General features: G+C 40.7%; 2 long non-coding RNA genes across 3 annotated transcripts in view; one reads left to right on the forward strand and one right to left on the reverse strand.

Annotated features, from left to right (window-relative positions):
- LOC141764321 (uncharacterized) overlaps positions 1-20890 on the forward strand; it is a 254565-nt gene that overhangs the window by 98152 nt on the left and 135523 nt on the right. The gene's annotated exons all lie outside the window — the stretch shown is intronic.
- The window catches only part of LOC141764322 (uncharacterized), a 145922-nt gene that overhangs the window by 37609 nt on the left and 87423 nt on the right, over positions 1-20890 (reverse strand). For both annotated transcript variants that reach the window (XR_012593253.1, XR_012593252.1), the window contains one exon: positions 8155-8225. This is a non-coding gene — a long non-coding RNA (uncharacterized LOC141764322). The remainder of the gene's footprint in view (positions 1-8154; positions 8226-20890) is intronic.

Consider the following 20890-nt stretch of genomic DNA (forward strand, 5'->3'; position numbering starts at 1 on the left):
GACCATCAGTAAGTTGGTTCCATCGATGTGCAGCTGCAGCATAATACTCTTGGACTTTGTGTTATACTTGACATCTTTGTAGTTATGCATGATTTAATGTCCTCCTTTTCATAATGTCAAATAAACTAAATAGCTAAATAAAACTTGCAGCATTTGCAATTTACAATAGGGTCAATTCGCCAATACTGCAAAGCATAAGAGCAAAGCATAGACACACACACAAACCCATACAGCAGGATCAGAGGGAAAGCATCACAGGAAGGGAGCAGTAAGGGGGAGTGAATAGCTTCTATAACTTAGAGGTTTTTCTCTGTGTTTTATTGGCTGCCGAGAACAGACCCATACTCAGCAGTTTTATATCTTGGAGGTGTCTTCTGGATAGGTTTAAGGCAAAACCTCTGACTGTGTGTGTGTGTGTGTGTGTGAGGGTGGTTGGTCTTAATCTCTAGTTCTATTCAGAAATCACAACATATAATACAAAAAAATGCACACAGACACCCACACAATCCTATTTGGACGATTGGGAGATCAAAAATGATTCCTCAAAGGAGAATTTTTTGGGTAATTGACAGGATGCTTGTAAAAAAAAACACAGAGAGAACCATAAATAAATGAAAACATGAGGCTTTTGTGTGGTTTTGGGTGAGCATCTGGTATCAAACATACTCACACCTTGCGGATAAAAGCCATGACAGAAAAATTACAGCAACAATCAGTTAAAGCCTGTACAAGAGGAAAAGCTGTTTCTCACCGGTCTCCAACGGCTACCGTTTGACTGACAGGTGTAGGTGAGAGGTAAGCTATGGAGACCAGCAGTCAAATGGACAATGGAAGTAGTCTCACCTGCGCTGACGTACAGATAAAAACATCTTACGCTGTGTGATGTTCAAAGACAGAGGACTGAGGAGCAGTCATGTTGAAATGGTTCAAAAGTGTTTCTGAATTATTGAAGAGCTCCAGGTCTTTTGATGACGTGTGAACGAACCAATGAGCTTCATAATCAGGTGAGGAAGAATTATCTAGTTTAAAAAACACAAAAAACCCACATGGATAGATTTGAGATGTTAATCTGTATAAAAAACTAGAAGTCCTCGTCTTGACATGCTACTATCTGAACATATAACACAAAAGACAACACTGATGATATAATATCCACAGCAGCTGAACCAGCCCAGCTGACTGGAGCTACACCACCATTCGAGCTAAGGGCGTTGTGAGGGATGGATACTGGGAGGCAGACATGAATCATATGTCTGGGAATTATGTCCCCAACATTTAATATAGTGGGAGTGTATTTCTCTCCACAGCCATGTGGTCCCAGCAAGGCCTAGACGGGGAAAACAAATCTGTAATGGGCGCACAATTGAATCAGGTGTCTGGTCCTCTTAAGGAAATTAAGTTGTCGCCGGAGCGGGGCCACTTAATGAGAGGCAGGCTTGCGGACAGTGACGAATGGATGGTGACACTGGCGAGAGTGTGAGGCCGCCACAATATCTGCATTTGGACTGGTGATGATTTTTCATCCGTGAACCCCCCACCATTCTGTTTCTCTCTCTCTCTCTCTCTCAAACACACACATATACACACCGCCTCGCCTCCCTCCACCCTCCCATTTAGGCTACATCGGGGACTCATTTGCTCCCTGTGTGATACTAGCCATTTATTTGCACATATATTCATGGAAATGATGACAGCTAATAAAGAGGGGAATCTTCTCTCCATGTGTTTTTACTTCATGGTTCATCTTGATGGTGGCCATTATGTGATTTTGATAGATGTCTCTCCATAGTCACAGTCACTGGCAGTAGAACGTACACAGCATGCCCTCCAGTGTGAATGCAGAGATATACAATACTATTAAGTTGCCAGGGAACCCCATTTTAATAGAGAGGTACTGTAATGTTTATTTTTATTACATGATTTGATTTGGTCCATTATTATACATTCGTAAATGAATGCACCGAGGATCTTATCTACTCAACCTTTGCTCATAAAATATTCATGGACAATTATGACTCAGTAATAATATAATTTGAAACAGATGCTGTATAAAAAGTGCCATTGTAATTTAGGTTCATTTAAAGTTATACTCAAAAACCCCCAAAACTATTTTAGTATCAAATACTCTGCAGGATTAAAAGGTCATAAAATGTCACAAATAATGGATTCCAATAGTGACAAGTTACCAGTGGTGGAAGTATTCATTTACTGAGAGTACTACACAGATTTAGCATTGCACTTCTATAACATTGTCAGACTCACGATGCTACCCTGTCTCCTACAGAATTACGTTCCCATACAACTAAACTGCATTCTCAATTACGTTTCGAGGGAGAAGTATTTTCTTCCAGATTACGGTTGCAGTTTTAAACACGTGGTTAACTTTGTAAATTGAAGCAAAACAAAACAAAAAATGCAACAACACTACTTAGTTAGGTTTAGGCAACAAGACTTTAGTAAAAGTCATCATTGTTTTTCTTAAAATTTCAAAAGTTTGTTACGTTATTTAACATAAGTTAATGTTGACTTTTAGTTTCACACGGGACACGAACAGCGGCCTCCTGAGGGAAAGTCCTGTGTTTTGTGACCCATCCACCACAACCCTCCCGCCCATTCGTACAGTGGACTTTCTCACTTGTTATCCTCGTTATTATACCACGGAACTTTCATTTACGGTTGTTCGATGTACTACGTCACCTGCTATGCGCATCGCTCGTTGCACTATGTCAACTTGCTGCGACCTTCCGCAGACTTACAAACGTATTTGTGAACGTCAAAGACCAATTCGCAACAAAATGCGTTTCCCTCTAAACGTAATGGAGAATGCAGTTTAGTTGTATGGGAATATACATTTTAGAAGACAGGGCTGCACGATTCACAGTTTTTTTTACAGCAGGACCAGAGATATCGTCCTTTTTATTCCACGTATTCTTCTTCTTTGTTAAAATCTGGCACCTACATTACCCACAATGCAATTCGACTGCCAACAGATCAGCCAGCGATACGGGTGTTTTATGCTGCAATGTGGCTTAGAGCTCCTGGCGTCAAGCAGAGATGAGGAGCGGCTCTAGTTCTAGTAGTTATTGTTGTCTTGATGCAACCTACAGCGTTGCCAAATCATTTAAAAGCTGATTGTAAGTTTTATGTAAAATTTGAATCCTCAATATAACTCGTAACTACAGTACAGGCAACAAAAAGTATAATATTACCAAAATGGTAAGTGGTAAAAAAATGGAAATACTCAAATACCTCAAAAGTAAATGTACTTTGTTACTTGCCACAACTGCACATTACAAAATACAAAAAAATAGTTTAGTATATATCAAACTGGTCATACACACTGAAATTGCTGCTGCAGTAGTGTAAACAGACATTTTTTTTGTCTGACTGGAGACTGGAAAACACCAACAAAATTGATGGACAACAGAAAAGTAGATTATGTTGCAGGAGTGAGACGTTTCTACGGATGTTTTCATGATTTTTCTTGGTCACATTGGAATCCAATTAGAAGCAACTCAAAGCTGAAGACGTCAGACTTTCCACCCTACAAGTTTTGACTGTTTGACATTCAGATCTTACATGGCTCGTCACTGCACATACTCTGATCATCTGTGTAGATACAGTAAGAAGTAGATTTGTTCTTCCCCTTGCACTCGTGAACTATTAAAATGCAGAACGATATGCAACTTGTGAGTGAAAAGCTCAGCAATCTGTCACCTAAATGGATTATCCTGACGTCAGAGATATTGCCACTAAACATGGAGACATGGAAATTTCTGCTGTGGCAAAGTGGCCTTGAGAGGAGGAGTCGTTCTCGTTCCCATGGGTTGCTCCATCAATGTCTTCAATCCCGTCTTAAATGGATGTGAAGGGGAGCATTTCAATGGGTTTGATCCCTCAATGCTGCCATGCCAATGATCAAGTGCTCATTTGTTTCTGACAAAAAACAAGAAAACTGCCATCTCGATCCCCTGCGATGCTTGAGGAATATTACGAAGCATTTCCTTTTGTGTTTGACCTCCCCCATTATTTTCAGCACCTACATGAAGCATCTACAATGCTAATTCAGTAACATAATCTACGCATGGCACAAACAGGCAGGACCAATAGGCTCTCCATGTTGAGTAATTCCCTTTGATAACTGACCCGACATGGTCTACTGTATGCATAATGACGGTACTTGGAAACAGCTGTAGTGTGTTGACGATCAATGTCTGTCCTTTCAACACAGTAATTGTGAGGCCAGAGAATGGCTGAGTAGCCAAGGCTACTGCTGCAGGATGGCCACTGGAGTGAGTGGCCACTCCTGTATGCCTTTTAAAGTTACACTCCATCCACCCGGACAAGACTTAGATTTAGTTGTGTGGATGGAGGCAGCGCTGCAACAAAAAAAATCATTGCGGAGTGTGGTAGAATTGTAGGATTCGATGAGGCTTCAACACCCCTCCTCTCTCGCTCCATCTCTCCCAGCTGACTCGGTATGAATAATTGACCCCATAGTCTGGGCCCCTGCTCATTACTGGGGGAAGTGTCGGCCTGGTTTGTGATGCTATGAGGGAGGGTGCGGGCGCCCACCGTCCGCAAGCCTGGCTTGGTTTTCCCCTCTACCTCTGACCACACACTAGTTCTTCATCTTTAATGGCCTGTGCCGTGATCGGACATCCAGCCTCTCCAACCTTCCAGCCTTGCCCACTTCATCAAGCAGGTGAACGGGTTGGCTGTAACACATCTACTGCCAGAGAGGAGTTTTTCAAGAATTCTTAAGAATTCTCTTGTGAATTTAAGGAGTTTTGGGCAGGATTATCAAAGGGTGCAAGAGGTAGATGGAGGGGCTGCGAAACACTGACATCCAGGAAAGTTCTGGGAAAGTTTGCAGGTACACACTCAAACTAGAAGAAAACTCATGGTCTTAAGGTGAGTACTCTACTTGCAATGGAGTCATGACTCTTTTGATATGGAAGTTGGGAAAGTCATCCAAAGAAAAGTTGCGAGGGGCAAAGCAGTGCATCGACTAAGATACAAATGCCCAATAAATTCACAGAACTCTTATATCTTCATGTCAGACAAAAGAAAAGTGTGGCTTCATTGTTGTTTAGTTGTTGTGTTAATAAAAACAACATGTGAACACACAAACTGGTTGTCTGCACACATGAACACAGTATCGTATATGTGAGATACAAGCAGATCTAGTGTGCTTTAGTTACTGCTCGTAGGCTACGGAAATTCTTAGGACGCCATGACGACCCATTTCTCCTGCAGTAGAGTGAATCTGACACATCCGTATCCACATACTGTAGGTGGGACAGATAAGGCTCGGTGAGCGAAGCCACCGAACGCTGGCGAGGAAAACAATAGCTGACGAGACGCCCCCCAATACATCAATCAGACAAGTCTGTCAGCTCAGCTCCCTGCAGAGAGATCCATGGGAAGCAAAAGAGGGACCACACAAAACACAGAGCCTGCAAATGAGAAGCCACAGTATGGATCGCTGTGTGTGATGAGCAGCCAAACTAGACTGAGACAAGGGATGGATGAGGAACATGTGTGGGTCACGTCTACAAGGACAGTTAAATAGTGTGTGGGCGAGTATGAATAAAATAGAGACATAAACTATGCTAATTTTTAATTGTATGGTAATTATGCTTGCTGAGTATTTGAGTTTTGCAACTGAATTCCAGTGTTTAATATCTTTAGTACTTAGTGATTTTTGTTTGAGATTTCTAAAGCTTAATTTACTTCAACAACCATTACTACCAATACTTCTGGCAGCAGGTTGCTGCCAGAAGTATTTCCTTTCTGTCATAGAAGCATCTTTCAAGCAGTATATGCCTCAGCAACCACACGGTATTATGGCATGTACTATATTAAAAAAAACATTACAGTGATAACATTGTCCACACCATAAAAACAACAAACATTAAATATGACCTATATTTTCTAATAACTGACCTCTTGCAGTCGTGAGAGTAATTAGTTTCCTTTCTAGGTGGCAAAGGTGGAAGAAGTAGCACGATGTTTTTATACCACCGTAAAACCTCTCAGGGAGGAGGTTGGGGTGGATGGTTGGATCATTGGGAGACACCGTCAGTCAACTTTCTTTTAACCATGACCATGTTCTTCCCCAAACCAAGTAGGCTATAGCTAGAATAAATATAATTAATGAAACATTATTTAAAAGTTGTTTTGAATCTGCTCTATTGATTTACAGAATATGATTTTACATGTCAAACGTTGCCAGAAGAATGAAATGTTCAGACGGAGGCTGTGATATGTGTATATAATAAAATAATTAGGCTGTGATATGTGTACTGTATATAATAAAATAATTATTTAACTATAGCAAGTTTTGTTTTCAAGCTTTTTGGCCATTATCTATAGGAACAATAATGGTCCAAAATGATGTAAAATTGCATAGTTTTAGCTCAAAAACAAATTTTCTTGGGGGAGGACCCCCAAGCCCCCACCCCGAATTTATACTAGTTCTTTGCCTGTGACTTTTGTGGGTCTTTTAATTGAAAAGATTGATCCTCTTGTGTTGCCACTGTGCACACAGAACTACTTGGCTCAATAACCTAACTTTGTCTTGACTTATTGTTGACGTATTGTCTTATAATGATGAGTTTAATATTCTGTTTATTCATTAGGAGGGCACTACATTTAATATTTGTCGCTGTTCATTGATGGGGGGGTTCTGAATTAAAGTTATCATATTGTGAAGTGAGGGGAGGACCCTAATGTTCCCCAAACCAAGTAGTTTTGGTTGCCTAAAGTTAAAGGTACTACGTGGAGTTTCTGACCACTACTAATGCTATTGAGCAATGTTTTATGGGTCCCTGTTTTGTTATTATATGTGTGACGTCATACACAAAACAAAATGAGGATGAAGAGGTTTACTGAATGTACAGTAGAGGATGCATACAGTGGCTTCCTACACACTTCTTGAAAACGAACCCTTTTTTTGTTACTGTGCATGATGGCAGACAGCCACACTCACAGTCGCACACACTCTATGGTGTCGTACACAGTACACACTGTAAACAATACACTATAAGTGATCGTTGGTGGCGGTTATGTGCCAAGAAATGCAGAATGTGCCATCAAAGGCAAAGAAGAAGAAGACCCAGAGGGAGCAAACATGAATTTAAATAAAGCAGGTTTCAAATTCTTCCAAAAGGATTCAGCTCTGCAAATGTTTTATCGGTGAAAAAAATGAATTCAACACATTTATTAGTCCTCAAGGATACACATACTATGGCTTCGATGAGAAACTGATAGGAAGCATGTTTACAAAAAAGTCCACAGGGTCCTTTTAACCCAATGTTAACCGTAGAGGTAATGGATCAGAAACAATGCTCATACATATGAGTCAGTCATGTGGGTATTTTGTCATTTACATATGAGGACTTATTGTTCAAGAACGCTACAGGTAGCAGAAAAAAAAACAATTAAAACCATTGTAAAATATAATTTTGCTGCAATTTTAGACAAACTGGAATGAAAATTGAGTTCTGGGGGCTCTGATGCAGCAACAAATGTACGTACATCATTTTGCTTAAGTGTTCAGTAAGAACTTTACAAAGTCATTATACTCATAATATAACTTACTCAATGACCACTTTCCCATGTGATTAGAGATTGGCACATCCTGGAAATGGCCAGTCCCATCAGGACAGATACAATACGTTTCTCTGTAGGATGACGGTGATGAATTGCTTTCCATTTATCACCATTTTTTTCCATCTTAGAGCTTAAAACAGGCCTCTATGACAGGAAAATTACATTAACAATATAAAACAGCTACCAAATGTTAGCTCTCAGGGCATTTTGTATATATTCTGTATTCACATTATGTTTCCAGCAAAATGTCGTTAAAGAGACATCATTTCTATGGTTCCCGGCGACTATGAGTGCTATATAGGCCTTCTTTATGTTCATATTAAGCTTCTTTTGATTTCAAGTCAACAGCAGGTGTCTAATACTGAGTGTGGACAAACATACAACCGTGCAAACAAACGGCACCAATGCATAGCTCTAAAAATCATCGAATTCATTTCCAAGCATCACACCCCAAATTCTGAGCACGCTCAGTGCAAAATGTGTGAGTGGCACAAGTTTCAGTCCACAGAAACAAAGAAGAAGAGAGAGGTGTCTTACCCACAATGTGGATGAAGGAGATTATCAGAGCTGTTCCTGGTTGTTTCATTGGTCACAGGCAGCCAAGGATTCTAGAGGAGAATAACGCAGAGCTGTCATTGTGTTTTCGGGGAGGGGGAGAGCAGCGAGAGAGATTGTTTGAACTGGGAGTAAACGCTGTGAAAATGGTGGAGCTGGCATATTTACACCCAGGGTCTGCACAGGGGGATTACATGCAACGTTTTTATGTCACCCATTTGACAGCATCATCTCATGGAGGTTTTGAAGGCTCCCCCTCATTAGCTGCTGGGCTGGGGCTGCATTTAACACAGCTTTGAGTTTATAAAGACAATGGCTGCCAAACCTCGAGGCCTTCAACAAACAACAAAGGAGAGGGTAACAATCAAAGTGCCCCTGTTCCCTTTTGCCAAACTTGAGTGAAAAGTCACCTGCTTGTAAAAAAAGAAAGAAAAAAAAAGACATGACAACTGGAGGGATCTAAATGGATATAAGTGAAAAGTTAAGTCAATCTAATTGTGCCTCAAAGGGCTTGATAAGTATCTGGAGTAAAGGCATGCCACTGATATATGCAACTCCAAAATTGAACCGGTTTATCAATCTTCATTCCCCTGACGGTTGCATTTATACTGGTCAAGAAATTGTATCCCAATTAGCCCATGATGAAAATAAATAATTGTAGGAAAGTGAAAAATAAAAACGACAAATCCCATTAATACTTGAGAAACATGTAATATGTGTTTCCAGAACAAACTGCACTCCAACCAACTTTGTTTCTATTTTTGTTGAGTAAAATCACATTTGACATCTTTGATTTTATGTTGAAGTAATGCTAGGAATGCACTCAAAGAACTCATGGAAACTGGAGTGGCCAATTTTTTTACAACCCTTTGACATTTTATTGACTAAACAATTGAATGAGAAGATAATCAGCAGATTAATTGACAATGAAAATAATCATTAGTTGCAGCCCTAATCAATTTACAATGGTCTAAAACTGAAAAGCAGCGGCGAAGTGCAACTCGCCACAATAATTCCATTTTTCTGTGATCGGGAAGCGCGTTCATGTGCCTCAGGCGGGAAGAAATTATTTGTAACTTAGGTCAACATGTCACAGGAGTCACAGGAGTCTGTTTACTGATTGGCTGCAGGTATTCTCTTCTCAATTTGCCGCCAAAAGTTGAACTATTCCCAACTTTTTGCTTGCACTTCACCGCAGAATGAAAAGGCCGCAGCTCGCTGAGCTCAGAGCAGCCGCCACAGCTGTAATGCATGGCAGTTCGCCACAGGCGGCACTTTCCATTGTAAATGTTTGGAGTTTATACTACTGAAAATTATGTAAATGATCAATCGCTTATCAGAACAGTTGACGATAAATATTATGTCAATGGACTAGTTGATAAATTATCTAATTGTTTTAGCTCAGTCAATAAAGTGGATGTAGCCTGAATCCATCACATCTTCAAATGGTAGTGTTACGAGATAAAGTTTATGGTTCATTTTTTTAAATAAGTTCACGCAGTCAGATCTTGATATAAGAGAAGCCAGAAAAACAACGATTCAAGATATTTTGTTTGATGCTCTGGAAGGAAATCAGGTAAAAACACAGCTTAAAGGGCTTCTCCATTTACTCTTTGTCTTTCTCTGCCTTCTCCTCAGAAGCAGCACAACAACCTGCTTGTGTTACAAACTCTCTTGCTCTGACGTTTAGTCACAGCAAAGTATTTACCCACCAATTACCCATAGATACACCCTTCCTCTCGTTACAGCTGGGGCCCCGTAGAAGAGGAACAAACAATAACAACAGTGAAGGCTCCTCAGCAAAAAGAGACACATTATAATCCGGGCAGACGTGAGGAAGAGGGGTGTGGGGAAGAGCTCGTATTGATGGAGACGAAATTGAACTTGATTAAAAAGCAAACAAAACAAACCCCCTACACAACACAAACACTCCACACACTTTGTGAATGGGCCCACACAAAGCTAATACGGAGCAACCCGAGCACTCCTGAGGAGGCGAGATGAAAAAGGCGAGTGTTTAAAAGGAGAGATCTTTCTCTGCTTTGGCTGATGTTTTTACACAATTATGTGCAGGATCCAAAGCAGTGCAACCGGCGTTTCTCCTTCTCGACAAGTCACAGGAAGTTTTCTCTTTCTCTCACTTCTCTTTTTGCTTTTGTGTCAAGTTGATTAAACCAGTGTGACATAGATCTGCAACATTAAGCCTTCTGGCAGAACAGTGTCATCATTTTTCCTGACACTGACTTAACCAACTCTCCATCAATTAATATTAAGGCTGTCACACATTAATGCCCCTAAATGACACGCAGACACCAACTGAGGCTCCTCTGTTGCATTTATGACACCTTAAAATACGAGTTTGATTGAATGTTTTCACTGACAATAGAGCTCACCTAATTGCTTTATTTACATTATGAACTATACATTAAACTGAATCTCCTCTTAGTCTCATATTGATTCCTACAGGATGATTAAAAGCATCACACACCGTGGCGTGTGCGGTGGGAGCCGTTATATTTACAGGTGGATGTGTCACGGGCTCATAATGAAAGAGTCCATGCAATAAAAGTACAATAAAATACATGGCATGTATGAGATATAATGCTATGGGCAATTAAATTCAGCTGCATAAAAAAGGACCACACAGCCCTTATACATATTCACTCTCCCACTGAAATCCATAGGAATTGCTAAGTCATCCTCCGTGTCTCAGAGGCATTGGCGTACAATGGCACTTTTATCATATGCTTATCAGTGGTGGCCCCTCTCTCATAGTGCTCGATCTTTTGGCCCCTCAATCACGGAGCATATTACTCCTCTGTCAGAGCAAAGCACTTCCTAACGACAGGGAGGCCAGCTGGGACTGAGGAGAGGGCAGGAGGCACACACATTAACATAATAATCCAACCGCACTCCCACAGGCCCCGGGGCCAGACAGCATATTAGGTAGGCCCCCCTTGTGAAGGTCCTTGCAGGAAATAAAGCTGCTTTACGCTGAGCCTGTCAACCTGTGGTGAAGGCTAGGCTTTACCTGTGCTAATTGTTCAGGCTGATCTCATACACTGTTCGTAGCTATACTGTACCTACGAAAAATAATGCACTGTAATTCGTATATATCCCACAAAATCAGTTTTTATTTAATCCACATATTTGTCAACTAGGAAATATAAATAGCAGCAAACGCCACGTAGGGAGGAGTATGGGGGGATGGATGGGTTCAAAAATACCAGACTTCCACCCAGGAGACCGATGTTCCTGTTCCGTGTGATTTGTTGCCTAATCCTAACCAAGTCGATCTTTTCCTAAACCTAACTAAGTAGTTTTGTTGCCTAATCCTAACTAAGTCAATCTTTCCTAAACCTAACTAAGTAGTTTTGTTGCCTAAACCTAACTAAGTCAATATTTTACTAAACCTAACTAAGTAGTTTTCTTGCCTAATCCTAACTAAGTCAATCTTTCCTAAACCTAACTAAGTAGTTTTGTTGCCTAATCCTAACCAAGTCGATCTTTTCTTAAACCTAACTAAGTAGTTTTCTTGCCTAATCTTAACTAAGTCAATCTTTTCCTAAGCCTAACTACAGTAAGTAGTTTTGTTGCCCAAACCTAAGGAAGTTGTTTCCTGTCAAGACGGAAGTTTATTTTGAAACGACTGTATGTATATATTTTCCTACGAATGTCCAGCAACACGTGAAGATTTCCGCTCGTTACATAACGGAAATCTACACGTGTTGCTGGACATTCGTAGGGAAACGAACAAAAAAGGAGAAATAACTTTTTGCGTAAAATATCATATGAACCGTTGTATGAGGATATGTTGAATTGTTGACTGAAAAAAAATGGTGTTAATATAGCACCATATGCGTAAATCTTGTTAAATGCTCAAAAGGTGTTGGGTAATGTGAGGTAAAACTTAACCTAGTTCTGAATATCTCACGATGGATTAAAGAGAATAAGTAAGGCTGTTTCTTTCTCTCTCTCTCTCTCTCTGAGCGCACTTGCTTTGTTGCCTTCTACATCACATTGCAACACAACATAACCCAGTAGCCTGACACATATTTCTGAGTGTAGGAAGCATCTCCTCGCCTCCTCATATTTATTGAAGTGAAATACGAAGAGACATAGGCTTTGAGGACAAGAGAGAGACCGAGAGGGGAGAGAATAAGGGGGCTGGGTGTTGGTTCCGCAGCCTTCCCTGTGGCATAAACTGAAGAGCGTTAGCAGCATGCACTGAGGCCTGTGATCCTTTGCACTGGGGTCCCATGGTACCTTGTGTGGCCTGCACATGTCTAACCACAAGAGACACTTGCCATCATCGCGTCAAAGCCGTCGTAATAAAGCCATGCGGCTATAACTCGCTGCTTACGCCTGGAGACACAACAACAAAAAAGCCAATACACTAGCAACAAGAAAAAAAAAAAAAAGAGACTCAAGTTCAGCAATTCGGAGAAACTTCAGCTTCTGCCAACCCAATTCAGCGTCACATCCACTGGTGGAAAATAAAAAAAGTTCATATGGAGAAGAGAGCAAGTAATGTATTAGGAAACCAGCAGCAAAGAGCCATGTGGAGCATTTTTCATTGGGAAGGCTGTCTGGCACAGCCCGACTGTCAGAGCACCTCTAATGTGAATGTCCCACTGACTGCTACTGTAAGGCTGTCAGTCGCTGGTTGGGGTCCTCGACTGAAGACTCTCACTAGCAGTTCGCACACAGTAACACCTCAGTGGCGAGAGGAGAGGCAGGCAAGGAGGAAGAGAGGAGTGAGGAGAAAAAGGGATCTCCACAAATCATTTTGATCAAGAGACAAGGTAGCAGCGAGGTAGACCTCCCCCAGCCCCCGCCCCACGAGGAGACAACTCTCTAATTGGTGGAAAGGGCAGCCTCTCCGTGGCCGCGTGCACCCTCAGATCTCTCCCAGGACAGCCGAGGCAACGTGCCAATTACTGCCAATTGTTGGCCTGTGGTTGAGATGTGGACAGTTGTCCGCATGGAATAAGAGTGAAGGCCCGGCAAACGCTCCTGCTGATGCTGATATCAGACAACAGCAGGATAATATCGTACCGTTAGCCCACAAACTTTCATAAAACAAGCTATTACTATCATTTTTAATACATTCTGTTTGACTCATCATGGGGAAAAACTCCAAAATATTGAATACAATCCTTTCAACACCTGCAGCCATGTGGAGTGTGAGCCAGGCGCCTTTAACACCACCTGACGGAGAGTCTGCTTTTTAACAGCCCAAATATAGCTTGTGTTTAGTGAGGCCAGCACACCATTATGGGGGTCCTTTCAGCGGAAGTTGAGCATATACTACTTCATCCATTATCCATTAGCCGCTCATCATGGTATAGGTCAGAGCTGGAGCACAACCCCTCCCAGCAGTCAGACAGCAGCAGAGAATAGCAGGCCTTTACAGCCCCGCTCACCCACAGCTCATAACAAGGAAGTGTAGCAGAGAGGAGGGAAAACAGTCATAATTCTTGTTCAACTAAAAATCACTATAATGCTCTTTAATTGTGTAGGCAAAAATCTTTTCAAAAGAGCATGGTAATTTTACCCTGTTAAATTATTCAGCGCACATTAATAACGGTCGGGGCCGGGGTGGATGAGAGCGGCTGTTTTAGGAGTGATGAGCTGCCGGAGCTGGGAGACAGGATCTCACTAAGGCAGTTTTAAGCCTCGTTTTAAAAGTTACATTCTCCAAGTAAACGACATTAAAAAATGACCCGAAGTAACCCTGAAAGGTACCGGGACTGGATGTGGGCGCAGGGCCTTAAATGCACTCACAAAAGATGACTTTCTGTGGAACAACTTTCCAGTGAGAAGCAATGAAGATAAAATTGATTATTTAATAACAACCGATGAATATTTTTGGTTCATTTTTGTTGGTTCAATGGAACATTAAAGATAGACTTGTGTAAAGGTTGTTTAGCATCTCTTGTCTAAAATGTGGATATACAGTGAGCAGTACGGGTGAGGGAAAAAAATCAATACAGCATAGTATCGCGATATTTTGCGTGGCAATATTGAATGGATACACGGACGTCAAGTATCGATCTTTTATTATATTTCGGATGGCCGTTATTCTGTATTTCAGAGGTTGTAATGGGCTCAGTCTTAAAAGCTAGAGGAATCGATTGGTACCAACCATGGCATGTTAGTTTATCGGGCAGAATGCTAAATAACGCTCCAAATTTACGCTAAATTTTGGCGAGGAAAAACTGGCATGGCCGTGTTCAAAGGGGTCCCTTGACCTCTGACTTCAAGATATGTGAATGAAAACTCTGACATGAACAGAGTGAAAACTGTATCTTATTAGATAAAACAGATGGTGACAAACTGCATAATTTGCAGTTGAAAAAAGAGAATAAATCGCAATATATCTTATTGCAATACTCAGCATATTGTAAAATGATCATATCGTGATAATATCGTCTCGTGGGGTAGAAATATAAAAAAGGTGATCGCCTCGGGAAAGCAAGGTAATCAAGAATTACATATCTCCATTAAAAGCCAATAAACAATAAAACCTCAATATGGCGCTTTTTTGCTACTTAATCGTCTGTGCACTTCAAACAGTGTGAGCCACAGTAGAATAACACATGCAAAGAGAAGAGGTCACAACCAAGATCTGATGAAGGGCAGTGTTCACTATGGGCTTTAAGGGATTCCAGCCAGCAGATAGCACATTCAAGAGAGCGATGCAAATGAGAATTTGCATGAACCATGCACCAGCAAAGGTAATATACATAATTGGGGGAAGGGGTGGCGGGGTTTGAGAGGGGGGGGATCTCCATCAAATACGGACATGAAGCAACACTTTCTATACTTAATAATTAATGCAATACAGTGCACACACACACACATTGCATGGGATGCATATCATCCATCCGTTGAACAATGACTTTTAAGTGCACTAGAACATAGTGAGCCTGACAAAATATGCACAAATGTGTGCGAGATGAAATACGCCTCATCCCCCCGTAAAGATGAAAAAAAGGCAACAAACGCCGTCCCAAGGCAGAGAGAGCTTAACTATTCTTCTCAGTTCAAAGTCCGGGGTCTACTCTAAATATTTGTGTATTAAACATAACACATATAAGATGGAATAAATGGAGGACTGTAACAGAAGTGCAGGGCCTGCAGGAAAAAACAACATGGAACTGCAATGCTTCTTAATGTCAGTCTGACTAGCACAAACAACCACGGTGAAAAGCAAGCCAAGGCTTCAAATCTTGTAGGAAGAATAAATCTAGTGAGAGTCAGATGTAGGGCTGCACAATTGATCGGTTATTAATCACGATTGCGAATTTGGCTTCCCACAATTAAATGAACATGATCGACAGCGATATTGACCTTTGAAATGCTCCACTCATAGAAAATGCAGCTGCATATCAAATCAAGCGCTTCCCAAACTAAAAGCCATCCACCAGGGGGCGATTGAGATGTTTTAGCTTCACTTTTGAGGAGCCATCACCAAAAAGTATAGAAGCAAAGAGACAAAACTCCTGTGTTGCTGCTGCCATTTTGGACTGAAAACATGTATTATAATTAGAATATGTTATTGTTCAACACAGGCCATTTCAGTAGAATATGACAATAGAATAAAAATAATTTTGTTTTCCGGTAGTCGCTTTCAGTCCAAAATGGTGGAAACGTAGCTTTGCTGCTGGGCGCTGACGTTGCAATGGGTCGAACAATTGACCTTCACTGCTTGGCAATATACGATCTTTGCTGTCACGCCGCAGCGTGCGCACCCTGCAGCGGCAGCCTGTGAAAAGCTTTCCTCAATGTTGTGGCTGCAGTCCAGAATAGAAAAATAATATGCTGTATATTAATTGTTTGGGCTGTCAAAACAAAAATGCACTGAATTGAGGTGAAGAAGAACCTTATTTTAAGTCTTGTTTTGATGCAAAGATTTGTACATTAGAGGGAATGTAGCACAACAATAAAGTGAAAGCAGTCTGTGAATGAATAATAGTGATAAATAATCGTGATCTCAATATTGACCAAAATAATCGTGATTATCATTTTGGCCATAATCGTGCAGCTTTAGTCAGATGATTAGTGGCTACAATTTGTAATTGTACTGAAAATGCTGGTGTAACTTTTAGGTCAAAATTAAAAAAATAAAAGAGCCAAGAATTAAACCGCTAATGACGTTTACACCTCAGTTGAATCAGTTCAACGTCACCACTTAAAGCTTTCGAGGTATGCATCAAGGGCCAGTCTATGGAGGCACCATGCAGCATGATTAAATCCAAATACGCTGACTCTTACACTGTTTGTTTGTTTATTGAGGCAAGTCAGGGGGTGTTCGGAGCCTCAGAACTGCATTTAAAGCTGATCTGGCTCCTTCAGACAGCGCTGCATCCGACTTCCTGTTGTCGACTCGCAGTTGCCACAGAAAAAATTGCTGCTGCAGCCTTAGACAACCTACAGCACTTTGTATGCCGAAAGAAAAGAGTTAATTAGAAATACAAATTCTCCCAGATTGTTATTAATGGGAACTGTAGAGTAAGCAACACATATTTTGTGCCCATAAGTAATTCTCAGGTATCTTTGATCTGTGGCCCACAGCGGATGCTGCTGCGCGCCGCTGTCTGGCTTCTGGGACTCTGCCAGCGCCAGACATCTGGCTACTTTGTTATCATTGGCTGATCTGCTCCCGGGAGGCCACTCTTGTGACACCAGGCAGAGAGTGTCCTGGCAAGGAAAATTATCAGCACATTTTGAGTGGATTAGAGTTCCAAAGTGGTCTTCAAATCTCTACAGGGGTCTGGTGAGCCACGCTCTACTGGGGGTTCCTCAGGGCTCTGTTTTGACAACACTGTCGATTTGAAAGGCAGCGAGGGTACGGCTCCCACTGTTGCATCACAGGTTTCAGGCAACATCTTAGGAAGTGGAAAAAAGCCCCCCAATTATGATCTGTCAGATGTAGAAGCACCAAAGACTTCCCTTGATTAGTGCGGAGATTCTGAGTAGCAGCAAATGTTTGTACGAGAGTGCTGTATGTCGTTTATACTCTAGTGTCATATCTGGCAGAAAATGTATTAAGCCTGCATTCGTTTTTACCGACTAATGCAGTTTTGTTGTTCTTCAGATTCTGCAGCTATGAAATTTTCAGTCACGTTCATAATACCTTTGCCTTGAGCTTTTTTTTTTTTTAACTCTAAGGGAGTTAAATATGACTCCATCTCAAAGGTTGTGTCTGACAATCCGTCATACAAAACACTTGTTTAGAGGTCAAAGAAGAGAATGCTGCCTAAGCACCGGCTTAGTGGAGGGGAAAAAAAGCCATGATGTGACAATCTGAACCTTATTCACGGGATTGATTGAGGTATCGTGTCTTCTCCCTTTTTTCTCTTGGCGTTTCCATTTGTGAATACAAAGCTGCGGTGACCCATAAATATTACATGGTGTGGAGATGCAAAGCAGGAATTAATGACTGGGGTGTGTGTGTGTGTGTAGAGAGAGAGAGAGAGAGAGAGAGAGAGAGAGAGAGAGAGAGAGAGAGAGAGAGAGAGAGCGTGTGTATGGCAGGTCCCTATGGGATTCTGCTTAGACAGGCGGGCATGGTGAGGGTGTGGTCTCTCTTTCTCTCTCTCTCTCTCTCTCTCTCTCTCTCTGACTCTCTCTCGCTCTCTCTCACACACACACGCACACACACACACACACACACATTGCAGACTGTATTTCCTCTCCACGTCTCCACTGGGCTGCATGAATTTTGGCCAGTATGCTAACCTGCCTGTCAGTTGCTCTGTGGTTGCCCAGCGTTCAGCATTGTTTTCACTTAGTTACTCACTAAACTCTCACCAGTTACTCTGCACAGAAAGACTCCAGACTCATGCTTCAAAAGGATCGTTGGCTTAGAAATAACTGGAGCCCAAATGATTAGTTGGTTAATCAATTATTTCATTATTTTATTATTATTATTTTAGATTATTTTAGCTTCTGATTCCTGTATGTGTTGTGTCTGTTATTGTCGTTTAGTGTGTTTTTCATTGTGACGTTATCTCTCCTCAGTTTGTACTCGTATATAAAACTTTTTACTTGCTGCTCATCTTGTCCAGGACTTCCTGGCAGAAGAAATATTGCATCTCAATGGGACCTTTCGGATTAAATAACGGAGAAATACAAACTAAATAAATAAATAAACATGAACAGAAACTTTTGATAACTTACAGTATAATCATTTCAGACATTTAAAAATAAGGACATTTTCCCCTATTTTTTTTGACATTTTCTGATGAATCAGTTGATCTGAAAAATAATTGAGAGGTTAACTGATGATGAAAAATAATCGTTGCCCTGGTATTGATTATTACAATTCCACTGCACAAAGTTCTAACATCTAATGTGTCTCGAAAGTAACTGAATTAGTAGATTAATCGATTAGCTGAGCATAGGGCTGGGCAAAATGACCAAAATCTTCTTTCACGATATAGACATTTCATATCTCAATAACGGTATATATCACGATATAGCATGATTTCTGGTTATTCAATAAATAAATAGTCTATATGAAATAACCACATGGTAAAGCCTATTTTGTATATACTCCTGTGTGGATTTAATACTTGACAAATGAAAAGTAATGAGTATTTTCTCATTTTAAGGACTTGAGAGTGAAATGAAAATATAAGTTTTAAGTGAAATTGTATAGAAAAAATAAATAAATATAGGCTTGTAGCCTATATCACAATAGAAACGATAAAGAAAAACATATAAAATTGACATTTTTATATCGTTTTGACGATATATATCATCATATTGCCCAGCCCTAGCTGAGCAACAGATCGGCAACTATTTTGATAACTGATTAATCGGTTAAGTCATTTTCATGTAAAAATCAGGGCTGCTCCCTCTTAGTCGATTAGTCAACTAATCGGTTGTTTTGGGCTTAGTCGACTAAGATTTCTTTGGTTGATGAGTTGTTTTTTTATGTTTTTTTCATGCTGAATAACTTATTTCCAAGAAACTTATGAGCACATTTCTGGTAAACACAAGATTTAAAGTGCTGCTTTTGTGTGATTCTTTGTGGAGAAACTCAGTTTCACAGATCAATTAGTTGACAAAATCTTATGAGTGTTAGTCGACTAAGAATTTCTTTGGTCGAGGAGCCCTAGTGAAAATGAACAAACATTGTCTGGTTCCAGCTTCTCAATTATGAGCATTTTATGTGATAGTAAACTGAATATTTTTGGACTGTTGTATGGACAAAAGGAGCAATCTGGAGACATCACCTTGGGACTTTTGGGAATTTTGAGGAGCATTTTTCACTTAAAAATATAACTGGCAGTTAAATTAATATTGAAAGTAATAATTAGTCGCAGCCCTGCTCTCGCTGTTATGCAAAAACATATATTAATTTGCTCCCAATAAGCACATAGTTTGTTGTTCAACAGCATGACTCAAATTGTGGACCGAGCTCTGGCTGCATCCCAAACACTGTCGTAAAACAAAGCCAACATGTGATCAGGGCACTCTGAGGTGATGACAAAGTAGTTATTTGAGGTTACAAGAAAGAGACAGAGAAGAAGAAAAGTACAAAGAGAGAGAGAGAAAGAGAGAGAGAGGGAGAGACTGAGATCGGCTTTTCCTCTCTGCTTAGCATGATGAATCGGTTGAGGAGGGGCCACTTGACACCTGTCACCTAACCAGCCAGGCACAATTACCTCCAGGGGGAGGACGCGGGACTTGCTAGGGAGTTGTGCATAGCTCCCAGTGAAATAGACGAGCGTTTGAAGATCATTAGTGTTACAGGCCCTGTCTTCGTGGCCCTGTCCAACCTCCTGAATCGCTCGCTTTGATCAGCGTGCTGCGTTTTTGTCAATAGTATGGGTACACCGCATAAATTATAAAGTTATACACACAAAGTCAGCAGGTAAAATGTCACACTCAATTTCTGTTTCGGCCACAGATGGGGCGGCTGATTGCAGGTAATGAGCGTCATCGCCGCCCTGCAGCCAATGATGTGCGGTGGCCGAGCTCTCGTGATGCTATCATGTTCAGGCCAATGGCTTCGCAGAATGGCACTCACATGTTTCAAGGAAGCAATTCAATGTGAAGCTTAGAGCTGTCACAATATCAGATTTTCACTACACGATTATCATGGCCAAAAGAGTAACGATATGATCGCGTTACCTACTCGGCAAATGAATTACACTCATAATACAAGTGTAACAAAGTGGAGAGAGAGTCTGTAATCATAACTGTAAATATAAAATGATTGAAGAGGCGCTGGATTATTTACACAATGTTATCATATGTGTATTATTAACATGATATCAAAATTTCATTTTTTAAAATCATGGTAATCGTCAATACCGGTACATCGTTCAAAATTAATATATAGTGTGTTCAAATATATCCTGCGCTTGTCTAAATGTGACTTTAGATTTCTGTGATTGAGAATTTAGGCTGATGTCACTGTTATGTATAACATTTGTGTATTTCTAATGAACAAAATTGAAGACTTTTTTTGGGTGACTAAAAGCATCTTTCACAGTTTGACAGCGTGGGGCAGGTAAATGTGACACATTTTAAATAATCTGAGGCTGTTTAAGAGGAGGTTACACTGGTAAGGTTTTTAAGCCTTTAAATAAAATATAAACTACTGTAAATTTGGATTTGTGATAAATAATAAATGCTGCATATTTTCCATATATATGTAGAACTCTTCAAAAATGTATCCGGACGTAAAATTGACTTG

This window comes from Sebastes fasciatus, chromosome 3 (assembly GCF_043250625.1).
Source record: "Sebastes fasciatus isolate fSebFas1 chromosome 3, fSebFas1.pri, whole genome shotgun sequence".
Classification (NCBI taxonomy): domain Eukaryota; kingdom Metazoa; phylum Chordata; class Actinopteri; order Perciformes; family Sebastidae; genus Sebastes; species Sebastes fasciatus.